Below are 9,151 nucleotides of genomic sequence, written 5' to 3' on the forward strand. Positions count from 1 at the left end.
CTAGCAGGTTTGTGTAGGAGTGAGGGAAGGACTTGCAGGGTTGTGTAGAAGTGAAGGAAGGACAAGCAGGTTTGTGTAGGAGTGAGGGAAGAACTTGCAGGGCTGTGTAGTAGTCAGGGAAAGAATTGTAGTGTTGTGTAGGAGTGAGGGAAGGACTTGTAGTGTTGTGTATCAGTGAGGGAAGGACTTGCAGTGTTGTGTAGGAGTGAAGAAAGGACTTGCAGGGTTGCGTTGGAGTTAAGGAAGGACATGCAGGGTTGTGTAGGAGTGAGGGAAGGACTTGTAAATGTGGTGTAGGAGTGAGACAAGGACTTGTAGTGGGGTGTAGGAGTGAGGGAAGGACTTGTAGTGTATTGTATGAGTGAGGGAAGGACTTGTAGTGTACTGTAGGAGTAAGGGAAGAACTTGTAGTGTGGTGTAGGTGTGAGGGAAGGACTTGTAGTATTTTGTCGGAGTGAGGGAAGCACTTGCAATGTTGTGAATGAGTGAGAGAAAGACTTGTCGTGTGGTGTAGGTGTGAGGGATGGAATTACAGGGTTGTGAAAGGAGTGAGAGAAGGACTTGCAGTCTTGTGTAGAAGTGAGGGAAGGACTTACAGGGTTGTGAAGGAGAGAGGGAAGGACTTGCAGTGTTGCGTATGAGTGATGGAAGGACTTGTAGTGTGGTGTAGGAGTGAGGGAAGAACTTACAGGGTTGTGAAGGAGTGAGGGAAGGACTTGCAGTGTTGTGTATCAGTGATTGAAGGACTTGTAGTGTTGTGTATGAGTGAACGAAGGACTTGGTATGTTGTGTAGGAGTGAGGGAAGGACTTGGTATGTTGTGTGGGAATGAGGGAAGGACTTGGTATGTTGTGTAGGAGTGAGGGATTGATTTGGTATGTTGTGTAGGAATGAGGGATGGCCTTGCAGTATTGTGTAGAAGTAAGGGAATGACTTGACATGTTGTGCAAGAATGAGGGAAGGACTTGGTATGTTGTGTAGGAGTGAGGGAAGGACTTGGTATGTTGTGTGGGAATGAGGGAAGGACTTGGTATGTTGTGTAGAGTGAGGGAAGGACTTGATATGTTGTGCAGGAATGAGGGAAGGACTTGGTATGTTGTGTAGGAGTGAGGGAAGGACCTGTAGTATTGTGTAGGAGTTAGGGAAGGACTTGGTATGTTGTGTAGGAGTAAGGGATGGACTTGCAGTATTGTGTAGGAGTGAGGGAAGGCAGTGTTGTGTAGGAGTGAGGGAAGGACTTGTAGTATTGTGTAGGAGTGAGGAAAGGACATGCGGTGTTGTGTAGGAGAGAGGAAAAGACATGAAGTGATGTGTAGGAGAGAGGGAAGGACGTGCAGGGTTGTGTAGGAATGAGGGAAGGACTTGCAGGGTTGTGTAGGAGTGAGGGAAGAACTTCTAATATTGTGTAGGAGTGAGGGAAGGACTTGCAATATTGTGTAGGAATGAGAGAAGGGCTTCTAGTATTGTGGAGGGGTGAGGGAAGGACTTGTAGTATTGTGTAGGAGTGAGGGAAGGACTTATAGTATTGTGTAGGCGTGAGGGATGGACTTGGTATGTTGTGTTGGAGTGAAGGAAGGATTTGTTGTATTGTTTAGGAGTGAGGGAAGGAATTGTAGTATTGTGTAGGAATGAGGGAAGGACTTGTAGTTTTGTGTAGAAGTGAGGGAAGGACTTGTAGCATTGTGTAGGAGTGAGGGAAGGACTTGGTATGTTGTGTAGGAGTGAGGGATGAACTTTGTATGTTGTGTAGGAGTGAGAGAAGGACTTGTAGTATTATGTAGGAGTTAGGGATGGACTTGTAGTATTGTGTAGGAGTGAGGGATGGACTTGGTGTGTTGTGTGGGAGTGGGGGAAAGAATTGCAGTGCTGTGTAGGAGTCAGGGATGGACTTGATATGTTGTGTGGAATTTAGGGATGAACTTGTAGTATTGTGTAGGAGTGAGGGATGGACTTGGTATGTTGTGTAGGAGTGAGAGAATTTCGTAGCAAATGCTCTATCTCATTCACCAGACTGAAAATAAAACACAAGTGTTTTATCTTTGGGGAGGGAGTTTTATAAGGCACTGAATATATTTGATTGAGAGGTAATTACACTGCTTCTTCAGTAGGTAGGACTATATATTATACATGTTCCTGTATGTGAACATTGTTAGTATATTAAATATATTAATTTTTAATAACTATGTAATAAGTAAATCAGCTTAACGTTGTGCATTTGTTTGGTAAAATAGTATGGTAATTGGCGGCATGGTATCCACATTGTGTGGGTCACGGCAGGTGCAGGGAGGTAGACGAGCCTGGTTCGTGATAGTGTGTGGTGCAAGTGTGGTATAATATGTCTGGACTCAGGATATATTTATGTGGAGATAAGTGGTGTATACTTTTGTACTTTCCTAGTGTATGGTGAGGCTGAGGTTCGGGTTTGGGTTAATTTAGGCTGTGGTCATCTGTACTGTACTTAAATTGTTCCTTTACTTGACCTTTGTTTGTGGTCTCTTAACTTTATAATGCTAAGTTATGCATTTCATGGTTCATCTTCAACATGATACCTATATTTTGAGTTAATCTGAGGTTTATTATTGAGAATCTGGTGGAGATAATATTAGAGTCATTATAGTGTTTACCCTGCTTCTTGTTGTGACAACTCGTGTGACTTGACTAGTGGTAAATTCTTGATAAAGAGGAATGCTGGCATAACAGTATGAAGAAAAAGTGATTTTAATTCTTGTCGCTCTGCAATATATACAAAAAAAAAAGTATTTTTGAATAATAAAATTTTAATTTCACAGATATTAACAGAAAATACTATTCTAGGGAGGATGAGGACCATAACTTGGTGTACAGATGACGAGGCAACATCAAGATGGACAAGAGAAACGATCAAGAGTACAGTAAAGGATGAACATTCTCTAAATAACTCAGTCTACCAAACATGACAGGAAGTTATAGTGTATATATGTAAGTGTTGGTTAAATACGTCCACATAAATACTAAAACAGATTATAACAGTGTGTTGAAATCTGATCTACTGACTACTGTAGAGTTACTGTAGCACTGTAGAAGTGAGGAAAGAACAAGCAATATTATGTAAGAGTGAGGGAAGGACATGCGGTGATGTGCAGGAGTGAGGTAGGGACATGAAGTGATGTGTACGAGTGAGGGAAGGACTTGCAGGGTTGTGTAGACGAGGGAAGGACTTCTAGTATTGTGTAGGAGTGAGTGAGGGAAGGACTTGCAGTGTTGTGTAGAAATGAGGGAAGGACTTCTATTATTTTGTAGGAGTGAGGGAAGGACTTACAGTGTTGTGTAGGAGTGAGGGAGAGACTTGCAGGGTTGGGCAGGAGTGAGGGAAGGACTTGCAGTGTTGTGTAGAAGTGAGGGAAGGACTTCTAGTATTGTGTAGGGGTGAGGAAAGGACATGCGGTGTTGTTTAGGAGAGAGGAAAAGACATGAAGTGATGTGTAGGAGAGAGGGAAGGACGTGCAGGGTTGTGTAGGAGTGAGGGAAGGACTTGCAGGGTTGTATAGGAGTTAAGGAAGGACTTGCAGGGTTGTGTAGGAATGAGGGAAGGACTTGCAGGGTTGTGTAGGAGTGAGGGAAGAACTTCTAATATTGTGTAGGAGTGAAACAAGGTTTTGTAGTATTGTGTAGGAGTGAGGGAAGTGCTTCTAGTATTGTGTAGGAGTGAGGGAAGGACTTGCAGTGTTGTGTCGGAGTGAAAGAAGGACTTGCAGGATTGTGTAGAAGTGAGAGAAGGACTTGCAGGGTTGTGTGAGAGTCAGGGAAGTACTTGTAGAAATGTGTAGGACTGAGGGAAGGACTTGCAGGGTTGTGTAGGAGTGAAGAAAGCGTTGTGCTTGCAAGGTTGTGTAGAGTTAGTGTGTAGGGAGTGCAGGGTTGTGTAGGAGTTAAAAGGACTTGCAGGGTTGTGTAGGAGTGAAGAAGGACTTGCAGGTTGTGTAGGAGTGAGGGAAGAACCTGCAGGGTTGTGTAGGAGGAAGGAAAGACTAGCAGGTTTGTGTAGGGGTGAAGAAAGGACTTGCAGGGTTGTGTAGGAGTGAAGAAAGGACTTGCAGGGATATGTAGGAGTTAAGGAAGGACTTGCAGGGTTGTGTAGGAGTGAAGAAAGGACTTGCAGGGATATGTAGGAGTTAAGGAAGGACATGCAGGGTTGTGTAGGAGTGAGGGAAGGACTTGCAAGGTTGTGTAGGAGTGAAGGAAAGACTAGCAGGGTTGCGTAGGAGTGAGGGAAGGACTAGCAGGGTTGCGTAGGAGTGAGGGAAGGACTAGCAGGGCTGTTTAGGACTGAGGGACAGACTTGCAGTATTGTTTAGAAGTGAGGGGAGGACTTGCAATGTTGTGTAGGAGTGAGGGAAGGACTTGCAGTGTTGTGTATGAGTGATGGAAGGACTTGTAGTGTGGTGTAGGAGTGAGGGAAGGACTTGTAGTATTGTGTAGGAGTGAGGGAAGGACTGTATTGTGTAGGAGAGAGAGAAAGACTTGTAGCCTTGTGTATGGGTGAGGTAAGGACTTGTTTGTGTAGGAGGAGGGGACTTGTAGCATTGTGTAGGAGAGAGAAAGATTGTAGTGTGTATGGGTGTGAGGTCTGAGGAAAGTGTGTGTGGTGTAGGAGTGAGGGAAGGACTCCCAGTAGGAGTGAGGTGGAGTGGGGTGGACTTAGGAGTGTGGTGTGAGGGGGCTGACTTGCAGGGCTGTGAAGGAGTGAGGGAAGGACTAGTGTGGTGTAGGAGTGAGGGCGACTTGCAGGGCTGTGAAGGAGTGGAGAGAAGGACTTGGTGTGAAGGAGTGAGGGATGACTTGTAGTATGGTATGGAGTGAGGGAAGGACTTGTAGTGGTGGAGTGAGGGAAAGACTTGTGGGTGGAGTGAGGGCGACTTGTAGTATTGTAGAGGGAGGGAAGGACTTACAGGGTTGTGAAGGAGTGGAGGGAAGGACTTGGGAGTGTGGTGCAGGAGTGAGGGAAGGACTTGTAGTGTGGTATCAGTGAGGGAAGGACTTGTAGTGTGGTGTTGGAGTGAGGGAAGGACTTTAGTGTATTGTATGAGTGAGGGAAGGACTTGTAGTATTGTGTAGGAGTGAGGGAAGGACTTGCAGGGTGGTGTAGGAGTAAGGGAAGGAATTACAGGGTTGTGAAGGAGTGAGGGAAGGACTTGTAGTGTTGTGTAGGAGTGAGGGAAGGACTTGTAGTGTGGTGTAGGTGTGAGAGAAGGACTTGTAGTGTTGTGTATGAGTGAGGGAAGTACTTGTAGTATTGTGTAGGAGTGAGGGAAGGACTTCCAGGGTTGTGTAGGAGTAAGGGATGGACTTACAGGGTTGTGAAGGAGTGAGAGAAGGACTTGCAGGGTTGTGTAGGAGTAAGGGAAGGACTTAAAGGGTTGTGAAGTAGTGAGATAAGGACTTGCAGGGTTGTGTAGGAGTAAGGGAAGGACTTACAGGGTTGTGAAGTAGTGAGAGAAGGACTTGCAGGGATGTGTAGTAATGAGGGAAGGACTTGTAGTGTGGTGTAGGAGTGAGCGAAGCACTTGTAGTGTATTGTATGAGTGAGGGAATGACTTGTAGTGTGGTGTAAAAGTGAGGGAATGACTTGTGGTGTTGTGTAGGAGTGAGAGAAGGACTTGCAGTGTTGTGTAGGAGTGAGGGAAGGACTTGCAGTATTGTGTAGGGGAGAGGGAAGGACTTGTATTGTGGTGTAGGAGTGAGGGAAGGACTTGTAGTGTGGTGTAGGAGTGAGGGAAGGACTTGTAGTGCGGTGTATGAGTGTCGGAAGGACTTGTATAGGTGTGATCATATAGACTTGTGGCGTTGCGAAGCTTATAACTTCTAATACACTGTTGTAATCTTTTATGTGGATTTGTAACTAGACAGTCAGGAAGTATTTTGTTCAACTTAATTATTTTGGACTTTAGTTCCATCTTCATTTGCAAAACAAAATAATTTCTTCCTGGCAGTGAAATACAAGATGTTAGTTAAGATTTTACTGTAAAATTGAGTAAATATTACAGCTTTATATCTTACTTGTAACCAATGAGCATTTCCTGTGGGCAAACTTTTGAAATTGTAAAAAAAAAAGATTGTATTTGTTGTAAATGTTCTGAGGCAGTATGTCACTCCTAGGGGCTATTTGTGGCCCAGGGCTTATATGCCGCCGCCACGGACTGTTTGGCTAATTAGGGCTGTGTGATGATCATAGGTGGTTGTAAAATTGATTTAAGGACTGTGTATGGTTGTCAGGTGTAGTCTGATCCAACCAGTGGCTGTTTGTGGCAATATTGTGAATATCAACTTGGAGATGTGTGAGGCTCTTAGAGAGCTACTGTACTTGTGACTGAGGGGGTTAATTGATGCTCCTAATGTCTGTGTACAGAAAAAGATGAATATATTCTAAATAAGTCAGTCTACCCGACATGACAGGAAGTTGTATTGTGTATTATATTTACTGTTGGTTCGACAAGTCTTTATAAATGCTAAAATAGATTATAACGGTGTATTGAAAGTTTACCTACTGATTACTGTAGGACTGAGGGAAGGACTTCAGTATTGTGTAGGAATGAGGGAAGGACTTGTAGTGTTGTGTATGACCTAGGGAAGGACATGTAGTGATGTTCGTAAATGAGGGAAGGACATGCTGACCTCCTAATGAATGAGAGGAGGACTTACTGACCTGCTAATTAGTGAGAGGAGGACTTACTGACCTGCTAATTAGTGTGAGGAGGACTTACTGACCTAAGGAGTGAGAGGAGGATTTGCAGTGTTTTATAGGAGTGAGGGAAGGACATTCAATGTTGTGTAGTATGAGGGAAGGACTCTTTGTGATGTATAGGAGTGAGAGAAGGACTCACTGTGATGTGTAGGAGTGTGGGAAGGACTCACTGTGATGTGTAGGGGTGTGGGAAGGACTCACTGTGATGTGTCGGAGTGTGGGAAGGACTCACTGTGATGTGTAGGAGTGAGGGAAGGTCTCGCTGTGATGTGTAGGAGTGAGGGAAGGACTCACTGTGATGTGTAATATTGAGGGAAGGACTTCAGTATTGTGTAGGAATGAGGGAAGGACATGTAGTGATATTCGTAAATGAGGGAAGGACTTGCTGACTTCCTAATGAATGAGAGGACTACTTACTGACCTGCTAATTAGGGAGAGGAGGACTTACTGACCTGCTAATTTGTGAGAGGAGGACTAACTGACCTACTAAGAAGTGAGAGGAGGATTTACTGACCTACTAAGAAGTGAGAGGAGGATTTACTGACCTACTAAGAAGTGAGAGGGATTTGCAGTGTTTTATAGGAGTGAGGGAAGGACATGCAATGTTGTGTAGGATAAGGGAAGGACTTGCTGTGTGTGGGAGTGAGGGAAGGACTCACTGTGATGTGTAGGGGTGTGGGAAGGACTCCCTGTGATGTGTAGGAGTGAAGGAAGGTCTCGCTGTGATGTGTGGGAGTGAGGGAAGGTCTCGCTGTGATGTGTGGGAGTGAGGGAAGGACTCACTGTGATGTGTAGGAGTGTGGGAAGGACTCACTGAGGTGTAGGAGTGAGGGAAAGACTCATTGTGATTTGTAGGACTGTGGGAAGGAGTCACGTTGATGCTTAGGAGTGAGGGAAGGACTCACTGAGAGGTGTAGGAGTGAGTGACGGACTCCCTGTGAGGTGTAGGGGTGAGGGAAGGACTCGCTGTGAGGTGTAGGAGTGAGGGAAGGACTCACTGCGATGTGTAAAGTGAAGGGCTTCTGTCTCACCAATGAGGCAGACTACTGATGATGACGTCATTGCTCTTGTGGTCTGTTCCACCATTGACGTGGACTACTAGTGGTGACGTCACTACTGTGGTCCACCAATGGAATGCCTAAAGTGACTTCAGCTCACTTAAAATGCAGAGAACTTGTGACATAATGTTACAAGCAAGTTGTAATGATTTAATAAGAACTGAAAATTACAGTAAATTCTTGTAGTAGCATCTTTTAATCCAGTGCCTGAAAGAGTAAAATAGTTCGTTTTACAAGTGAAAATAAAACTGAAGTACAAAATAAGTCAACATTGTCATAACATTGTTGAAGTTACGATATTTTGTACAGTAGTTTCATTTTCATTTGTATAACACAATGTTTTACTCTATCTGGCACAGCACTGAAATAAAAAAAATGCCAGTTTAAGAATTTACCTTAATTATCGGTTATTTATTTATTACGTGTTCACAACTTAATTTGTAACCAATGAATTTTTCCTCTGGACAAACTTTTGTAATTGTATTTTTTTGTTTTTCAAATGTTACACATATTCAAAATTAATTACAAGGCAGTGTATCTTCAAGGGGATAAGTGATGTTTGTGGCATCTTGGGGATGTGTGAGGCTATTAAGAGCTATATGTGTCTCTGGGGAGGCTAATTGATTCTCCCCTAAGATCTACATGATGCTTCTAGGGGGCTTATAAGTAGCTACTTGTGTACAGCTAGTAAGGGCTATGTGATGACACTAAAGGCTGTCTGTCACTGCTAGGGACTGTGATGCTGCCAAGGGCTGGGTGCCAAGACTTGTCTGAGCCCCCTACTATAGAGATAGGCGAGACACGTCGACCAAGGTACACTGGTAGCCTTGCTTGAATAATCCAGGTTGGGTCGCTTTTATGGGACCGTGTGTACACAGGATGTAGTACCATAAGGGCAACCTAACCTAGCAGTAACCTGGTGTCAATTATTACAATAAATATTTGTATAGTAACTTAATGTGTCGAATAAATGAAAAAATAATACTTCTTTTTCTTTGTTTATAATAATCCTAATAAAAAAGTTGAAAACAAAAGGGTTCCAAAGGCAAAAATGAAGAGCCAATTATTATACTTTCCCATAAAGTAGAAAATTTACGTCACCAAAAAGTAGATACTAATGATCCTTTGAGAATCCGAATTTACGATCTTTTTAATTGTCGTAAGTTCGAACTTAAGAGAAAACGACTTATGAACTTTCTTATTCTCGTGTTTGGTATCGACTTTTGGGAATATTACCTATTTTCTGAAAGTAGATTATCATAGAAAAAGGAAATTTGTATCACAGAAAATGGGAAATACTTCTACTTTCTGGGAAAGTTGGCTATCTACTTTCCGAAAGTAGATTTATCTACTTTTCGCAAAGTAGATTATCG

This window comes from Homarus americanus, unplaced genomic scaffold (assembly GCF_018991925.1).
Source record: "Homarus americanus isolate GMGI-L3 unplaced genomic scaffold, GMGI_Hamer_2.0 scaffold30858, whole genome shotgun sequence".
Classification (NCBI taxonomy): Eukaryota; Metazoa; Arthropoda; class Malacostraca; order Decapoda; family Nephropidae; genus Homarus; species Homarus americanus.